The sequence below is a fragment of the Balaenoptera physalus genome, assembly GCF_965194825.1.
Source record: "Balaenoptera physalus genome assembly, chromosome: 1".
Classification (NCBI taxonomy): Eukaryota; Metazoa; Chordata; class Mammalia; order Artiodactyla; family Balaenopteridae; genus Balaenoptera; species Balaenoptera physalus.
In genome coordinates, this window is record NC_138882.1 from 91,972,272 (window position 1) to 91,992,764 (window position 20,493).

Sequence of the window (20,493 nt, forward strand, 5' to 3'; positions counted from 1 at the left end):
GCTCTCCACTTCTACATGGCACCCTTACAATCAGAAAAAAAAAAAAACTCCCTGAAAGTTTTATACATAATTCTAGAAATAAATGCAGAGATCAAGATACCACCTCTAATTTAGGATAATGAAAGCTACCCAAGATACATTTGGTCTCTGATGTCAACAACTCTTTCCACACACTTCTACACAGCCAAGTAGCCACTTTAATCTAGGTCAGTTATCATATAGTCTTTCTTAATGGAAAAAGAAAATAAGTTCAGTTCCCTAACACATGAAATGCATGTTTCTCTGGAAATATTTCTGCAGAAGAGGGTACTTCTCACCCAAGGCCTCCCACAGGATTAGATTCTTGCATTGTCTTATACTACACATACATGTACCTGATTCAGTCTGATTAGATAAAGCCCAAGTGCCCACTACCCAGAGCTCCAAGTCTCCTAGAAAGGCTGTAGAAAGTACACATTTCAAACCATGATCTTCTTGGTTGAAAGATTTTTAAGAAATCCTTACACACATGAATCAGTGGATGCCTCAACCTTAGCAAGACCTGGAAGGTTTTAGGCCAGAGTCCATTCTGTAAGATTAGCTCTTACTTTGCAATGAGGTTAGGCCATTAGATATTCTAATGAGTGCCCAACTTGTACATTCCCACTAAAGATTAATTTGGCTGCCTTGCAACATCTATGTTCTGCTGACTGCTATCTGTTCTCCAGGCTGCAGGGCCAAACTCATTTATCATCACAGACAGGAACTTGGAAGCCACCCCTTGCTGTTGCTTCAACATATCAAAGAATGAGTCAACTCAGGCAGGGAGATTCCTATTGTGGCCTGTCCCAGGTTCTTCCTCTCCTCAAAAGCCCTTCCCAGGTACCCCCACTTGCCTTTTGGGGCTGAATCTTGTGAAGGCGCCATCACAGCTGAGTCCTTGAAAGCACAGCAAATGGATCATGCTGAAAGGTGGCTTTACAGAGGCATTAGAGACACCTGGAATCTGAAGATACTTCTGCCATAGTTCCCTACCCAAAATAGCAAATGGTGAAATTTAACCTGAGAACTGTTGTCAAAAACAAGTATGAGTATTTTAGTTAATGGAAGCCATCCCAACTGTGAGTGTGGGTTCACCCCAAGGCCCAGCGAGCGGTTTGAAGAACCTGGTTTCCTGTGCTTCTGCCTAAAGCTCTCCTTGCCTGCTGACAGAGTACTGCAGGTGAGCAGGGAACTATTCCAAGTATGTAGTTAAGAGAGTCTCCCATGGAGCTGAGAGAAACCCATAAGTACTGGCAGTCTTTGGCGTCAGAGATCCACACACTAGGCACATGGACCCCAAAAGGGCTCTCTGCTTAGGGAGAGATGACTGCTCTGTGTACAATTTGCTTGTGATGCCCAGATTCTCACCGAAAGAAATCTAACCTGCTACCAACTACATATGTCACGGATAGGACCCCTGCCTTAGGTATAGGTGGCTATGAAACATATCCACATGTGTAACACACAGACCAAGTGAAGAAATACAGTTGAAGATGATACAGGCAGCTTGGAGAGGTAGGAAGTTTCCTGACAATTGAGGTATTCAAGCCAAGGCTGGTAAACCCTAGGATAAGAAAGTCATACAGGGGGTTCAAGCATCAAATGAGTCATTTTTTAGAAGACTGTCTTTGAGGACTCTTCCAACTCTGAGATTCCATAGTCTATGAATTCTCCAATCAATAGCACATACCAAGTAGATATACAGAGACATACACTACCTGCAATGTGAACATCAAACCATTTACAAGTATATACCATACATATGCTCAGTCTTCTTGCCTCAGTTAAATAGAGTATATAAATAAGCACAGAAGCCATTTGTTCACTTTTGCATAAACGAACTTGTTTGTGTAAAAAGGTGTGCACACAGACAGGCTAGGACGACTAAAGAGCTTGGAGAGCCTTAATGTGATAGTTTGAGTGATTTGGTAGCTTCTAAAACTAAAATATAAAAAGTCACTTTTACAACTCTTTTCCTTCTTTACTTTGTTGAACTGAATAAATGAAGAGGGACTCCCAAATAAAACAATCCTTGGAAAAAAATGAGACAAAAATTAGATGAAGACTATGAAAGGTTGGGTAAGTGCAGGGCATGGAAGAGCATGCTTTATTTCTCAGAAACATCATTGTACTCGTGAAAACACAGGAGAAAGAAGAGGAGCGGGCCAAGAGCAGGAAAGCCTTTCCCCAGTTACAACTGTCTTTGACACAGGGTAAAGGGTATTGAGTAGCCTCATGGATACAAGCATATAAGCCTTGCCCCAGTCCAGTCTTCTAGTGCATCTGCTTCTGCTAGGCACCAAGTGATTTAATGTCCAGTCCACTCATTTTATTTACTGCCACCTAATCTCTTTAAGTGGACCTCAGGGCCTTTGTACCAGCATGGATCAATGAGGGAGTATTCACTCCTCTCCTGCATCAGATGCGGAAGAAAAGAGAGGAAAGTTATGGGGGAAGTGGAAAGCAAAGCAAATAGATAACACAGTGAGCAAAGCTGAAGTCTTTCTAGTATGACCTTGTTGGGAGAGCTAAGGAAAGCACCAGGATGTCCCTCTTACCCCAGAAAACTTTGGGGGAAACTAAATAAGGCAGAGTTAATGGGGCAGACACCCTTACAGACTACGCTATGCCTCCAAACCTTATTAGGAAGCATTATGTCAGCTGCCTCAGAGTTTTGCTTATTTCATACTTTAAAATGTGTTTTGGGAACGTCCTGAAGTGCAAATCAAATAGCCCCTACCTACTCTCACCTGGTAAGAGTGTTAGAAGCATATTCACCAGTTACAAAACTCATAATTATATGAACTATTTTTAATGTTTATCATTTAACTTTAAAGTGGCTTTTAAAAGCCCTGGTTAATATATTAAACTGAATGAGCTTAAATGCTGTCATAATGAGAGCACTGACACAATGAATTATTTAAAAGTCTCAATACCAGAATTCACTAATTATCTTTATTCTAGCCAGATCTATACAGTGAGTTAGGTCTGAATAACAAACGGCTTAACTATTGTCCCCAGTTGCCTTAAATAGTTATATCAGATGTGCTTTAATGACAAGTATAGTTAATGCCAATAGTGATATCTACCATTCATTGTAGCAGGCACTTTAAAATTATCTCTAATTCTTATAACAACCCTGCAAATTTCTATTACCTATTTTACAGAGAAGGGTACTAAAACATAGAGATGTAAAGTTCCTTGACAGTCACATAGCTTGTAAACCTCTTTCTATATTACTCTCATCATCCCCTACTAAAATTTCCTGAATAAAATCATAATCTAAATAGGATTTGTGTACCAGCACCATTGGGTAGAGATGGTGACCTAATATACAGCACAAGCTCTGCCCTCATCACTCTTGGATAAGGTGAGGATCCTTCAGCTGCACCATTTTGGCTCAGCAGAAACGTTGTAGAGAAGGAGGTGGCAACACTTTGGCAGCTGTGACCTCTTCCAAAGCACCAAGCATATATATTGATAAATACGCTGTGTGCTCTCTCTCCTTAATTCACATGAGCAAAGTCCAGAAAGAAACATACTTAAGTTTTAAGAGAAGGGTTTCGTGGGCTACTGATGATCTTATAAGTTCTTAACAAATTCTCCTGAAGCAAGAAAGACCACAGGCTACCACCTCTCCAATCTACAGAGAGATACTACGGTCCGTATTGTCGTGAAAGATCACAGGCACACCTATCATGTAGTATGTGATTTGAGATTCAAGTTGATCCAAATGCTTAGTTATCTAAGACTTAGTTACTTAAAGTATGGTCTGTAGACCAGAGGCCTCAGCCTCACCTAGGAACTTACTAGAAATGCAGAATCTTAGGTCCTATTCCAGACCCACTGAATCAGAATCTATATTTTAACAAGATCCTCAGTTTATTTACAGGTACATTAAAGTTTGAGAAGCATTACTCTAAGGGGCAGTCCTACATGAAGAGTCTGAAATGCTGAATTCTGAACTAGACAGGTTATCAGGCAGCAAAGTGCAGTTGAAATGGTTATTATCATATAGGTATAGGAACTGCTAAAAGGGAAAAAAAGCATTTTTACTAAATTTAACCCCTGAAAAGTGTCCTGATTCACATTTTGTAAGGATCAACACATCTTTAAATAATTCAGGCATCAGAAGGTCTAAATTTTACAGCCTAGATATAGTTTCAAAATGATTTGTAGAGTATTCATTGAAGGGCAGTAAGTCTTGCTTCCTTGGTCTCATGTCTGACCCTTAATTTCCTGATTTTCTTAGGATTTAAATTTCATTAGCAGTGTTATAGTTAGAAATATACACGGGTTTTTGCATGACCTTTTCTCAAGGAATATAAATTTACCCTAAAGTACAGAATCTAACCAGAACCAAGAATCCATGTTTTATGGATTAAGTAAAGTGATGTGATAACTTCAAAGCTATAAGGTGAACCTCAAGGCAGTAAAGAGGTGAGTTCTTTCACAGAATCTACCTGTTTGTATGTATAAATACCTGTCAAAACATTAAGGCCAGTCCAGCCATAGCACTAACCTAGGAATGACCATCTTGGGGACCCTTGGTGAGGCAATGTGGAGATGATCAAACAGAAGTAATTGTTCAATCCTCTAACAGCTCACCAACTACAGGAGATGAAACCACACAGATGAATCTTTTGAGAAGAAATTGTATAAGACAGTAAAAATCTTCACCATATTATAAAAAGATAAAAATATGATGGAAAGACCAGAGGTAGGAAAAAAGGGAGAGAAGTGAAGAGGAGAAAAGGAGGGAAAGGAAGAGAAAGGAAGGAGGGAGGGGAAAACAAAGGAATAAAGATACATGTGATTACTTTGAACTAGGTACTGTGGTGGGCCCTTTAATACATATTATCTCAAACACCTACAGATGATAAAATTGAGGCCTAGAGTTTTAATCATTTTCCCAAGGTCAAATATCGAATAAGTCCCAGCACAGAATAGCTACTAAGTTCTAGTATAGTATTTTAACCTAGATTTGCAACTGCACCTTGATGCAGTGATTCTAAATGTGTGCTGATTATAGAATTACAGAAACACTGCATTTTCAAACAGAAAAGAACCTTAGCAGAGCATTAAACATATGAGACTCCTAGAATTCAAGGAACTGGTGGAATTAAAATGACCAGCTGGTAGGGATTTGCCTGAGACTGCACAGTCGGTAGGCAGCAGCAAGAAAGAATCAAAGCTTTTCTAGAACATATCACTATACACAGCAGGAGGGTATTTTGCAAAGAGCTTAATTGTGTAGCGATATGTTCACCACTCCCCTGATCTGAGATAGTTTGCTCAGAAGTTCAAAAAACTGGTTTCCATATGATCGAAACCAACTTAGAATTTGCAGGTGTCCAAAACTTAGCCATTCCTGAAATTTGTCCAGAGGGAACTGGCTTACCCAAAGTCAAACATGACTTCCTGTTTTTAAGAAATAAGGCTTAAACTGCTTGTTAAAAAGGCTCATTGAATTTCTTGGCCACGATATCACTTGAAAAAAAAAAGACAGTATTTTGATGATATAAATGTAATTGAATCAGAACCATATGGATTGCATTCTCCTTTTAAACTACACATGAATTAGAAATTAAGTGTTCATTCTCCTCAAAGTAATTAATGATTCAATTGATTAAATATGATACTGGCCTTAAGTACCATGCTGAGCTCACATTGGCTCCATTTTGCAGGAATCAAGATACTTGCTGAATCCCAGACTCAGACAGCTCAAACACATTCCTGTTCATGTCTTAGGCAAGTTTTCTTTTGTTTCCCCTAGGCAGTTTATTCACAATGCAATGCTTCTGCTCAAATCCCTTTTCCTTTAGGTACCTCTCCACCCTTCATCATTCTCAGGGCTATAGTCCCTGTAAAGTATTATTCTCAGCCAACCTGGCTTAATGTATTTCTCAATCACCTCCCAGCTAATCCAGCTCAGAATCTTCACACCTGGCTTCATACCTAACTGATCTCAGAGAAATGAAAAGAGAGCACTTCTTTTTCAGTGTATTATTTTACATTTTGATCACTCCTTTTGATAAGGGCATTAATATTTGCTGAACTCTGACCTCTTTTCCAGACTCCACATAAAGCATTTTACTCACAACCACCCTTAAAGGTGAGGTAGGTGTTATTAACCTCACTGAATAGGTGAGGAAACTAAGATTTGAAGAAGTGGAGTCAGGTGCTCAAAGCCACACAGCCGGGAAGTGGCAAAGCTGTGATTTAGACCCAGTTCCAAAAGACTCCAAAGCCTGCTGCCCTCTTTCTTTTAGGCATTGTTACAGACTCACATCAGCCTCCTGTCCTAAATGGCCACTAGTTCAAGCTCTTCCTCACTGTCACTGGTTCATTTTAGAAGTACACAGGGAGCAAAGAGATGGGCTGGAGTCACCACTGCATGTGCAGGACAACAGTCATTAATTGTTATAGAACACCCTACCCAAATCCCACCCAAAGAATCAAGAAGCTATGGAAACCATCTTCTTTTGGCACCTTCTCCAGCTTCTACAATTTCTGTGTATGATACTTTTCTGCAAAATTAACAGATTTGAAAAAAACCCAAAGATTTATGCATGCATTATTGTATGGGTTTAATATCTATTACTTCCGAAAGTTGCTCATTTGTAAATCCTTACTGAGAGAATTACTACATGTTGAAATTTAATATAATGATAGAATCTGATATATATTTATAAGCATGCCTTCAAAATTCACAATATCCCACAGAGAAACCTAGTACACTGGTCTGCTACCTACATGCACATATACACATTACTCTACTGAACTACTTCACAAAGGAAAACCACATATTTTTATATAGTTCACTCCCACATAAACAAACACGCCCACATAAACACATGGAAACAATACGCAAACGCATACAAAAGAGATATGCAAATGTACTCACAAATAAATCTGTAAAAAATGGAAAAATCACATGCTCATTCACACTTCACTTTCCCCGTCTCTTTCCCTCCCCTCTCTCTCTCTCTCTGATACACACACACACACACACACACACACACACACACGCACACACATATCAAAGTCTTTAAACAAATAACTTTTCCAAATTGAAATACTGAGCAGGGGAAACTCTTTTGCCTGAAAATACATCCTCTCACAGTCCTGAGGAATAGGAAGCCTCTGTACAAGCCAACTCTCTGATCACTCCAGACATGCTATAGCAGTCCCCATTTGTAATATTCGGGCTTTCATAAGGAAACGCTGTTCAGTCTAGACTTTAAAAGAATCTTTCCTCAGCTCTCGAGCCTGCTACCTGTTCTCCAATGTGATGTTTATCCAAGGGAAAATCCTGCTTTTTTCTTTCTTCGCTGCTGCTTCTCTTCTCCCGCCTCCCTCTTTTTTAGTGGTGATAGTGGGCAATCACAGAAAAGAAAGTTCTAAGGGGAGAGCTCTTAAACTCACTCAAAAAACTTTATGAAGCACCTTCTATAAACCATGATAAGAACAGGATATATAACTGAATAATAGTTTCAAACTGCAGAAGACAGTGGGAGAAATATATATAGATAATAATATAATAAATATATAGCGATCCAGATATAATAATTCAGTATTATGTGAAGTTCACTTTAAAAGAGTTGCAAAAAAAAAAGAAAAGAAAAAGAGCGAGAAAGAGAGAGAATGGAGAACAAAGAGAACGTGTGACCTATTATGCCTGGGAGAGGAAGAAAGATCTTTACAGGATAGGTGGCATTACCAGGAGACAGGAATCAGAACTTCCTTAGTAAACAACATGTGTACAGGCACAGAGGAGGGGAACGCAGACCATGCGTGGGACACATTTAGCAGCTTAGTGTGGCTGGGGTTATATGGTGAGGATTTCAGAGGGTGTGTCAAGGAGTGAAAGTGGAATGGTGGGTCGAAGACAACAGCTAAGGAGTTTAGACTTCTTAGTGCTGTACGCAATGAGCATCAATCCAGGGCCCTATGTAGGATGGTCGTCTGGTCAGTTTAGGAAAATTACCTCTTTCTTCAGTGAGGAAGATGGAAAGATCAAAGGCAAGGAGATCAGTTAGAAGGTTATTGCCATGACATCAGAAAGAGAGGCAGGCATTACTAAGGCAGTGGTCCACTTACTGGTATGACCAAGTTAGAAACTCCAGCGCCTCCTCCAAACTTTTCACCCCTCCTTCTGACACGACTCCCATCCTATTTATTACCAGTGTCTTAAGGAGCCTGACTGAAAAATTCTCCTGAAACACATTGCCTCTTTGACATCCTAGACTATTTTAACATTCCCCCCTGCACCCCACCCCCCACTGACACACATACCATTTTAGATGAATTTGGTCAATTCTGTTCCATGCTTAAAATTATTGTATGGTGTCCCCTTGCTTTAAAGTCCAAACCCATTAACAAGAAACACAAGACCCTGCCTACTTCTCCAGCCCCGTTTCCAACTACTTCCCCTCCAACTATATCAATGATCTTGCTCTTTCTCGCTAATGCTTCTTTATATTAAATGTGCCATTTCTTTGGCCTAGAATGGCATCCCTTCAGTTGTCTGACAAATTCATCCTTCAAGACTGAAAACACGTATCACCACTTGAGTTTAGTTTTATTTCACAAAGATTTGAACATCCACATAATCTGGGATTGCTACCAGAAAAAAAAAAAAAGAGAGATACCTTCTCTTCTGCCCTCCCAGAGCACCCCGTGATACTGCACCATCTCTCACACTGGACTTCAACTGCTAATTTTCAGTGCATATCCCAGGACTCACATAATCATCAGTAAAAAGGGCTGAGTCTTATTCAAGCCCTTTGGTGCTCAATACAAATTTAAGTAATGAGTAAAGTAAAAGAGGAAGATTTCAGAGACATGTCTGAGGTAGAATGCCCAGGTTTTAGTGCCTAAATAGATGGGCTGGGGTGAGGGGAAGAAGGAAGAAATTTTTACCTCTAAAGACTAACGTTTGGTCTCTAAAGGAGAGTGAGAAGCAGTTTGCGTTGAAAAAAAGCAGATATTAAATTTTTGTACATTTGTATTTGCATATTTGTGGGGCATCCAGATGAAAATTTCTATTGGTTGTCAAAGGTTCAGAACGTAGTGTAAGCCAAAAAGTATACTGTTTTCCCAGAAAAACTATGTAGAACAACAAGAAAATGAGGCTAAACTTGGATCCAGAGAATAAACGTTTCCCTCATTCTAGAAGGTTCAGGACTGAACTTGTTACCCTTGCTATGCAGCCCAGGCCCCAGGTGCATAAACTTTTTAACCATGCAAGCTAGTTGTGTCCTATTAACAGGTTACCACAAAAGCCAGCAACAAAACCAAACTGAACCTGCTCTGACTTGACCACAGGAACCACAGATGAAACCTGGAGGCAGCAAAAGGTACCTCTGCTTCCCACCATGCTAAGCTCTCCACCCGAAGATTTGCACACTGCTAGGCACAATTTGTGCCGTGGGCAAGGGCGCCTGAGGCACTGCGCATGCGCTGGCTGCCCTGGAACTCTCTGCCCCCTTCTCCACTTTCTGGAAATACACCTACCTCTTACCCCTTAAAAGTACCCGGGTTTCCTCCCTTCCAAGATACGGTGCCTTTAGAGCATGAGCTCCCCTTCTCCAGCCACTGAATAAAAGCCCATCTCACTTGCACCGAACTCAGTTTTGTTATTGGCAGCGCAAACCTGAGCCATACACCCCTCAAGAACCCCTCCAGGGCGACTTCGATTCTGCAAGAGCTCCCAAGAGGAGGATCTCGCGTGTCTAGCGTCTAATTCGGTAACAAACTTACCCGCTGGTACTCAGCATGCAGTCTGCAGTTGCTGTTTGGGAGGCTCCCTGCTCTGCCAGGTAACGGTCCACGCTCAAACTCCATGAGGTCCTGATGGCCCCTTAAGTGAATTATTCATATACTATCTGAGAAAGCTCCCATTCACATCTCCCAATGTCTTTAAAAGCCGTGAGTGCATACATGGGGGATGTCCCAGACACGGCTTCTAACGGCAGGCTTCTTGCGGGCACCTCGCTTGGAGGACAGCTGGGGCCCGCGCTCTTAAAGGCCCCCGGCCCGCGGGCTGCCATCTTGGGAACGCCCCGCCCTCCCATGAGTCTTAGGTTTCTGGGTTCCCGGATGCAGAAATGCTGAAACTGGGCGTTCCTAAATGACTCGGGGCAGGAGTTTGTGCTTCCCAAAATTTCTCAGTGCCTTGAGTAGAGTAGGGGATGTAAGGAGCTTCGAAAATTAAGAGAAGTTAAAGTTCTATCCTGACCTAAGGTAAGGTATATCTTAATATATCTTGATACCATTAAAAATTGTTAAGTGTGTAAAACTTGAGTCAGGATTGAATAAACGTGGGCCGCAAGGCTGGTTGTTCAGAGGAAGGGATTTGAAGTTTTCGGCAACCCCCTTCCCCCACCCCATATCTTCTCTAGCATGTCTGAAATCATTTTTTTCTTAATAAAATTTAAATATTACAAGGATGTGCTAATGTACTAGTAACAAACAGAATCACAGGATGTTAGAGGCTCGCTTTTCCAACAGTTTTCTTTTCCTTATTTTCTTTCTTTTTTAACTTTAGAACCCTTTATTCAAATTAAAGCTTTCTGCTGACGTTCAAAGTGAATAAAGGAAAAAAGCAAAGCTGCTCTAGTATGTAGTAGCAGCAAAGCAAAGTACCTATGCGTTCCATGGAGTACAGTTTTTAAAACCATTATTCTACTCCAACACTTCATATTAAAAGAAGCTCTTTTGCATAACCCCATTTCCACTAGACTTGGGTGGGATTAATGCTGATTGTGCTTCCTAGTCAGAATTGGAAAGAGTCCCGCCACGCCTCAACATCAGGCTTTGTTCCAGTTTGAAACCTACGAGCTGGGATTCCTTATTTAATCCCATTCTTTCTCCTGACCCCATTGCATATCTTCGTTTTGTTTGTGTAACATCTGTTTCCTTCACTAAATCATATCTTTATTATCTTTATCCCAATTTATTGATTTTGATATTTTCTACACATACTACTCGTAATACCAGACATAATGCTTTGCACAGCCTAGGTGTTTCAAAAACGTTAAATAAATAGATTTCACAGAATTGAACACTGGTCCACAGAAATTAAGCAGTATTCTCTATTCGGTAAAATATAAGGGCAAGACTCAATTCTTGGCACACATTTGGTGTCTGGTAAATATATGATATAGGAATGCATGAGTGGTTGAATGAACTAATGAACTAGGTGATAATGTATGTGAATGTACCTCGTCAACCATAAACTACTTCACAAATATGAGTTCTTACACAGGTTATGTGGTTATTTTCTAGCTCTTCCAATCTGTTGCACATTTACTAAATTTTGGCCAATTCAACTACAGTAAAGCCCAGGAGGAAATCTGTGGCATGTGCCTCGGGGAAGCTGTGAAGGCAGGCATAGAGAGATAAACCTAAGGGGGGTGTACAGAGCCCACGGGCCTGGAACAGAGGGCTCCCTGACTGCTAACAATCTAGTTCTCATCCTTGAATTTCTAATGATCAGCAGTAAGCAAACATAAATGTCTTAAGCAGCTCATAAATCTTTCTGGAGCCTGGGTGCTGAATAAGTCCTAGGAAAGTGGTAATGGTGGAAACAGGATCTCCTCCCTGGAAGTAGTTCCTTTCAGTGCCAGCTTTTGCCCCTGTTAGCTGCTTACACACATACCCCAGCTGCCTCAGTGAGGCTCCTATTCCAATAAAACAGGGCAAATGGAGGAATAAAAACCAGAAAAAGATTCTGTCATCCCTGAGTTTCCCAAACTGGGGACCCCTTAGTGAGTGATACCACCCCCTTCAAGAGTTTCCATGTTGGAGATCTGTCCCTTAGGACTGGCAACCCACAGGACTTGGTTTCCAGACTGAAAGAACAGACTGGAGTCATTCAGCTTATGCTCAGTAACCCAAAACGAAGAAGAGAAAAAAACCCACAGAGAAAGGTTACAACATATTTGACTGTGGAATCTAACCTGAACTCACATTAACCAGATTTCTTTTACTACATTTTGATGAGGGGGGAAAACACCAAAATCTTGTTTAAAACGTTTTCCTGGTTTGTGATTGTGCCTAGGAGATCAACAAAACTCAGAGCAGCATAAAGCCAGAGGATCAGAACCTAAACAGAGCTAGACCTTCTCTCTGCTGCTATTGCCTGCTAGCTTTCCATGTATTGTAATTATATCTCTACGTGACTGTCCAGGCTGGAAGGGACTATATCTCACTTATCCTTTATTGACTGATTGACAGCTACTGATAAATAAGTATTCAATAAGGACTTTTCCCAGTAAAGTTTTGTGTTTTTTTTGTTTTTTTCACTTTTTTTAATTGAAGTATAGTTGATGTACTGTATTGTATAAGTTATTACAGGTGTACAATATAGTGATTCACTTTCTAAAGGTTATACTCCTCTTATAGTTATAAAATAAAATATTGGCTGTATATTATAGTAATAATAAAATATTGGTTATATTCCCTGTGCAGTACAATATACTCTTGTAGCTTATTTTATACATAATAGTTTGTACCTCTTAACCCCCTACCCCTCCATTGCCCCTCCCCCTTCCCTCTCCCCACTGCTAACTACTAGTTTGTTCTCTGTATCTGTGAGTCTGTTTCTGTTTTGTTAAATTCATTTGTTTTAATTTTTATATTCCACATATAAGTGATATCATACAGTATTTGTCTTTCTCTGTCTGACTTATTTCACTTACCATAATACCCTCCCAGTCCATACATGTTGCTGCAAATGGCAAAATTTCATTCTTTTTTATGACTCAGTAGTATTCCATTGTATGTATATGTGTGTGTATTTATTTATAAATAATATATATATTATATTTATTTATATATATATATATATATATGTATACACCACATTTTATTTATCCATTCATCTGTGAATGGACACTTAGGTTGCTTCCATATCTTGTCAATTGTAAAGAATGCTGCTATGAACATGGGGGTACATGTATCTTTTCAAATTAGTGTTTTTGGTTTTTTTGGATATATACCCAGGAGTGGAATTGCTGGGTCATATGGTAGTTCTATTTTTAGTTTTTTGAGAAACCTCCATACTATTTTCTACAGTGGCTGCACCAACCCATTTTCTCCACATCCTCACCAATATTTGTTATTTGTGTTCTTTTTGATGATAGCCGTTCTGACAGGTGTGCGGTGATACCTCATTGTGGTTTTAATTTATATTTCCCTGATGATTAGCAATGTTGAGCATCTTTTCATGTGCCTGTTGGCCATCTGCATATCCTCTTTGAAAAAATGTCTATTCTGGTCTTCTGCCCATTTTTTAATCGGGTTGTTTGTGTTTTTTTGATGTTGAGCTGTATGAACTGTGTATATATTTTGGATATTATACCCTTGTCATATTATTTGCAAGTATTTTTTCCCATTCAGCAGGTTGTCTTGTCGTTTTGTCAATGGTTTCCTTTGCTATGCAAAAGCTTTTAAGTTTAATTAGGTCCCATTTGTTTATTTTTGCTTTTATTTCCATTTCTCTAGGAGGTGGGTCAAAAAGGATCTTGCTGTGATTTATGTCATAGAATGTTCTGCCTATGTTTTCCTTTAAGAGTTTTATGGTTTCTGGTCTTACATTTAGGTCTTTAATCCATCTTTAGTTTATTTTTGTAAATAAAATGTGTTAGAGAATGTTCTAATTTCATTCTTTTACATGTAGCTGTCCAGTTTTCCCAGCAGCACTTGTTGAAGAGACCATCTTTTTTCCATTGTATATTCTTGCTTCCTTTGTCATAGATTGATTGACCGTAAGTATGTGGGTCCAGTAAATTTTTGATATTGATCCCATTGATTTATTTAACAAAGTTCATTGCCAGGATGTAATTTTTCACTCAGCACAGGTTTAAAGACCTATGCATGCTATGGGTGTACCCAGAGTAGCGTAAGATGAGAAGTGTTGGTAGGTATGATGGATACAGTGCACCACAACATTCAGTACTCCATGTTGGATTTGTCCACCTTGAGGTAGATCCTTCCCCTCAGCCAATTGCCTGTGGCTAAGGGATGGGGTCAGAGAGTTACAAATATGGCCTGAAGTGGGAGTTAAGTGTTACTTTCCAGGGAAGGATAGTAGAGGGCTGTTCAGACAACTCAAAAATGTGTCAACTGCAGACCCCAAGCTTCTATGTATATATAGGTGCATCTCAGGATTGGAAGTTCATGCAGTTAGTTTAGCTGAGGTAGTGTGTGCACACGCACTCATGTGTGTAATACTGTTTTTTGAATACTAAGTCTCAAAACAAAATCAGTGTTTTCCCTCCTCTTTGTTTCCATATTGCCTTGTAACATAACCATTAGCAAATTGCATTTCAAACATTTATTTAGAGATTTTACTCTTCTCCATTAGACTATGATCTCAAGAATTAATGCATCTTGGTCTTATCCTATATCCTTTGTTCCTAGCATAATGCCTTGGAGATACAATAACAAATGAGACAGGATCCTTTCCTCAAATTGCTTATAATCTAGTGGGAGGTCAGATTGGTTAAAAATAAAATTGAAGTACAATCTAATTGAATTAAAATAAATAGAAGCAAATACAGTGGGATTTCAGAAAAGGAAAGTCAATTCAGACTTGTTCAATCAAGGAAAGAGGTAGCCTTTAATCTGGGTTTGTAAGGAAGGGTAGGATTTCAACAGACTTGGAGCCCTTTAAGTCTGTACCAAGGTCCATTCATTTTAGCCAAGGAAACATGCTCTCCTGAGGAGTGTCCTGGCCTGCTCTGATGGCTCCTGTATTGAGGCAGTGTTACCAGTAGGAGAAACTGCCTGTTCATTAAGGGAGAATTAAACCCAGCTACCTCTCCCTAAGCTCCCTGTTGGGAATCACCTTTATTTGCTATTGCCTTTAAAGGGATCTTGTCAGGTTGTTTAGGCCTTTAACGTGACTGATCTTTACAGTTGTGTTCTGGGGCAGGAAATGACCAGACCCCACCCTGAGCGCTCTGTCTTTTTTAACAAAAAGCAAAATCCATCATTCCAACAATGGATCTCTTTTCTCAGTTTAAAGGAACATTTGAAAACAGAAAATCCATATAAGAAGCTTAAAAAAAACCAGTTACTTGCAAAAATTTGGCTTTATTGAAAATTATTCATAAGGAAAACAGCCCAATTTACAATTTAACCTTCAGTTCTAGAAATTAATGGAAAACATTATATTTGTGGATAGGAAAAATTGGGACTATAAGCTGGTCTTTGAAACTGAATTTAATTCTAGACGCAAAAAGAAGTTTTATGCTTGAGACATGGACCCTCTTGATTTAGAAGGGATAAGGCAAGGATTGCTACAGTTCTGTGAAGAAAACTGAATAGAAGCATTTTTTCATTAATGTGACTATGTCTCTGTTGTAGCATTCTGGCTGGATATAGCCTGGAAAGTAAGATTACACATTCATGAAAATAGATTTCTTGAAGGAATTGAGAATACAGTAAGTTTTCTGAAAATTTAGCCCCAGTATAACCTGCCACTTACCTTCCTAGGAACTTTCTTAGGCTCTGGAAAAATTGGTTATTCCTCTTTCCCATATGCCACCCTTAAGGAGGTAAAGAAAAGAAGAAATAATCAAGCTACAAGAGAAATATAAAATTTTTCCATGGACACACCACAATTTTAGGAAAATAAAAAACAGAAATAAAAACAAAAATAAACAAATGGGACCTAATGAAACTTAAAAGATTTTGCACAGCAAAGGAAACTACAAACAAGATGAAAAGACAACCCTCAGAATGGGAGAATATATTTGCAAATGAATCAACGGACAAAGGATTAATCTCCAAAATATATAAACAGCTCATGCAGCTCAATATTAAAGAAACAAACAACCCAATCCAAAAATGGGCAGAAGACCTAAACGGACATTTCTCCAAAGAAGACAAACAGATGACCAAGAAGCCCATGAAAAGCTGCTCAACATCACTAATTATTAGAGAAATGCAAATCAAAACTACAATGAGGTATCACCTCACCCCAGTTAGAATGGGCATCATCAGAAAATCTACAAACAACAAATGCTGGAGAGGGTGTGGAGAAAAGGGAACCCTCTTGCACTGTTGGTGGGAATGTAAATTGATACAGCCACTATGGAGAACAGTATGGAGGTTCCTTAAAAAACTAAAAATAGAATTACCATATGACCCAGCAATCCCACTACTGGGCATATACCCAGAGAAAACCATAATTCAAAAAGGCACATGCACCCCAATGTTCATTGCAACACTATTTACAATAGCCAGGACATGGAAGCAACCTAAATGCCCATCGACAGACAAATAGATGAAGAAGATGTGGTATATATATACAACGGAATATTACTCAGCCATAAAAAGGAATGAAATTGGGTCATTTGTAGAGATGTGGATGGATCTAGAGACTGTCATACAGAGTGAAGTAAGTCAGAAAGAGAAAAACAAATATCGTATATTAACACATATATGTGGAACCTAGAAAAATGGTACGGATGAACCGGTTTTCAGGGCAGAAATTGAGACACAGATGTAAAGAACAAACGTATGGACACCAAGGAGGAAAAGTGGCTGGTGGGGGTGGGGGGTGTGATGAATTGGGAGTTTGGGATTGACATGTATACACTGATGTGTATGAAATGGGTAACTAATGAGAACCAGCTGTATTAAAAAAAAAGTCACATTTTGAGAAACTGAATAATGACATCAGTACACATATCATGGTGCAAACTTTGAGTGAAATTGGCCTTCAGAATTGTTTAATCCCTTTTCTTACCTCCCAGTAGTATGGCCTCTAAGAAGACTTAATTGCTGAAATAGTTTGACTATTTTATTTCCACTGCCTTGGAGGCAAAATGTGAGTTTCACCTCAGTTCAAAAAAAAAAAAAAAAAAGAAAGAAAGAAAGAAAAAGAAGTAGTAGTAGATTTTTCTATGCTACTATAAAAGTTGGCCCAATATATCCCTATCTTATTGGTTATATAATTCTATAATGTGATGAAAGAGTATTAAAATCAGTGGAACATGAATGCAAAAAGAAGGTTGTTTGGTTTTTTGGGTTTTTTTTTTTCTACAAGAAATTGCATTAAATGCTTTGGAAAGATTCAGTAAAATCATTTAAAAAATTGCTGTAGGCAAGACAGCACTGTGGAAGATGGGGGAAATTTTTGTAGAAACACAGAAGGTTTCTGCACTCAGATTGCTTTAAAAGTGTACTTAAATTCTCATTACATTTTATAGAAACTATAAATGGAAATGAGAGATGTTGCTTTTTGGTGACACAGAACTCATACTCAGGGATTCATACTCAAAGAAAAGGTCTTGGCCCTGCATCAAAAGATTGACACATAAATAGTCATTCACATGTTTTAAATTATAACAAAATGCATAAGGTATGTGTATATCATTTTTTATGTTTTCTCACTTTAACTGGCTTTTTTGACCAACACATTAACTACTGGTCCCAACTGCACTGGATAAAGATGACTTTTAGTGAACTATTTTATATAGCAGTTAATAAAGTTGGGGGTACTTCTCCTTTCTTAAGGTGGTACAAACCAGACTTTGAAAGTACATGAAATAAAAGGCCACTCAGAAGCAATAAGGTATCTATGCTTTAAGTTAAATATGATAAATAAAATCTCACAACTTTTTCTGGCACAAAGAATACTGAAATAGATGGATCATGCAATACACATCAACTTTTACCAATATCTCAACTGCACTCTACTTAAGATAAAGACACCAATGCCCTTACCGCTCCTCTACCTTTCTTCACTCTCCTCTATCCCCCATCTTCTGTCTTGTATGCCTTTCTTTATTTAAAAAAAAAATCCCTTCATCCATTTCACTCACCCTCCACTCCATATGCCTTTTCTTTTACAATGAAAAGTTGTTAAAATTTACATTCTGATCTGTGAATATTAAGTATTTGGTATTTCATCCATAGAGCAATTCTAAAAGTTGAAAACCAACAAGTAATGTTATTATGAGTGATGTGACTGATGCTCCCTATAGACTCTAGGGTTGCCAGGTTCAGCAAATAAAATTACAGGATGCCCAATTCGAATTTCAGATAAACAACAATTTTTTTTTGAGTGTAAGTATGTTCCATGCAATATTTGGGACATACTTATACTAAAAGAGTGTTGTTTATCTGAAATTCAAATTTAGCTGGGTATCTTGTGGTTTTTTTGGTAAACTGCCTACAAGGTAATGCCCTGTGTAAGGATTATATTTTCTCCATGGATTTAATGCCATCACCCCTGGGCCATTCCAAGAGAATATTCCTGGATTCAAAGTCAACTAGATAATCTTTTCTTAAACACCATCAATTATTTCAACCCCAGTAGATTTCTTGTTTAAAATCAATCCAAGTAAACAGTTTATTTCAGGACTCAGCATGATCATACTCTTATTCTCTTCGGCCATTCTGAAATCATGTGATAGGTTTTATGACTCCTCATCTTAAAAATGAAGAAATGAGACTATTTGTGTGTTTTTTTCAGAAGCACACTTTCTGTGTGCTTTTTCATAAAAAAATTTTATGAAATACCTGTTAAAGTGATGTTTTACACACATAATTTAGTAATCATTCCTCTGCTTAAAACCCTTTTCTGGCTTCCCTATTCACTTCAGATAATGCTCAGAATCCATTAAATGGTCCACAGGGCTACCCATCCTTTCTTCCTTTTAGCTCTACCTGGCTGTGCTATTTTCATTTTGTTCATGTTCTTCATACTGTTTTTTTGTTGTTTGTTTATGGAAGCTCAGTCGTTCCTCAGCACCATCAAACAGATTGTTCCCTCTGCCAAAAATATCACATTGCCATATTCCTACTCTACTTCACTCCATTAATTGCTACTAATCCTTCATATTCTCAGCCCAAATGCTACTACCCCAGAGATCCTTTTGACTTCATGTCACATATATTTATTTATTTATGTGATTGTTGATGTTTATCCTCCCCAGCAGAGACACTGTACACTTCATGAAGCCAAGAGCTATGTGAAGCCAAGAACCATAGCTTGGTTCTCTACCATATGCCTACCTCATAGCATGGTATCTGGTATGTAGTAAACACTATATAGATATATGTTAAATGAACAGATAGATGAATGAATGCATAAAGAATAAGGGTGATATTGTTTTCATCACCATTTTACAAATTAGGAAAACTGAATTTTGGAGAATTTAAGTAACTTGTTTACTTAGCTCATGAATGGGAGTCAGAATTGAAATTCACATCTGTCATTATCCCTTTTTTTTCTATGACTGCTACTCTCTAAAGTCCCTTCACATTCCAACAGCTCATGATTATATTATCTATAATCCTCTTCATGAGACAATAGGTAGGGAAAATAATGATATTAGCTGGTTTTCATAGAACATTTTTTTCAGACATTAAGCTATGTGTCTTGGAGGAGTTGCAGAGGAGTGGGAATGGCTTGTGGTTTGGGGAAAGGGAGGGGCAGACTGAGCCACACAGCCACCAGAGACAGCACCTGGAACAGAAGAGAGTTTTTGCCCACACACTGAGTATCTGGCTTCCAGATGGATCTTGGGCACACATTTGTTTTTATAATTTTTCCCCTCCTCCTCATCTCTTCATTCGCCACCCTCCTTTCAGAGGAATTTAAGGATGGGCTTTGTGCTGCATTGCCTCCTTTTTCCTTCTTCAACCCCCACCCTCTCTTTCTTTTCCACAAACGGTGACCAGCAGTGACAGACCTTTCCTGTGCTTGGAATCAAAGGGGAAATGAAATCCAACTGATTCACTCAGCACCCTTCAGCCTAGACACCTGGCTGTTTCTGCAGCTTTGAGGTAGAGCCTGATCTGTTTCGTTAGAACAGTGGTAGCTCAATTCATTTACTCCAACCAACTGAGGAGTTCTCTGTGTTGAACTATGCTTATCTGTCCGGTGATCTACATTCTGTAGTACTCCCTAGAGGATGCAGTACTGACCAGTTCCGTTATGACAGATCAGGGGACTCCTGCCTTGTTGGCAAAAGCCACTCTCTGACTTAGGGAGCATGTCTCTAGGCATTTTGTGGTCTTCTGTTCAGGCTTTTCAAGAATTAGGAAGGTTTCCATATTTTTTTAATAGACTTTATTTTTTATAGCAGTTTTAGGTTCACAACAGTATTGAGCAGATGGTAGAGAGATCTCCCACATGCCCCCTACCCCCACACATGTATAGCCTCCCCCATTGTCAACAGCCACCCTCCTACCAGAGTGGCACACGTTTGTTATAGTTGATGAACCAACATTAAAACATCATTATTGGGCTTCCCTGGTGGCGCAGTGGTTGAGAATCTGCCTGTCAATGCAGGGGACACGGGTTCGAGCCCTGGTCTGGGAAGATCCTACATGCCACAGAGCAGCTAGGCCTGTGAGCCACAACTACTGAGCCTGCGCGTCTGGAGCCTGTGCTCCGCAACAAGAGAGGCCGCGATAGTGAGAGGCCCGCGCACCGCGATGAAG

General features: G+C 39.2%; 1 long non-coding RNA gene across 1 annotated transcript in view; it reads right to left on the reverse strand.

The window, feature by feature from the left end:
• Positions 1-435: 435 nt before the first annotated feature.
• LOC309660274 overlaps positions 436-20,493 on the reverse strand; it is a 49,459-nt gene continuing 29,401 nt past the window's right edge. Inside the window, exon 2 of the long non-coding RNA XR_014263315.1 lies at positions 436-20,297. This is a non-coding gene — a long non-coding RNA (uncharacterized lncRNA). The remainder of the gene's footprint in view (positions 20,298-20,493) is intronic.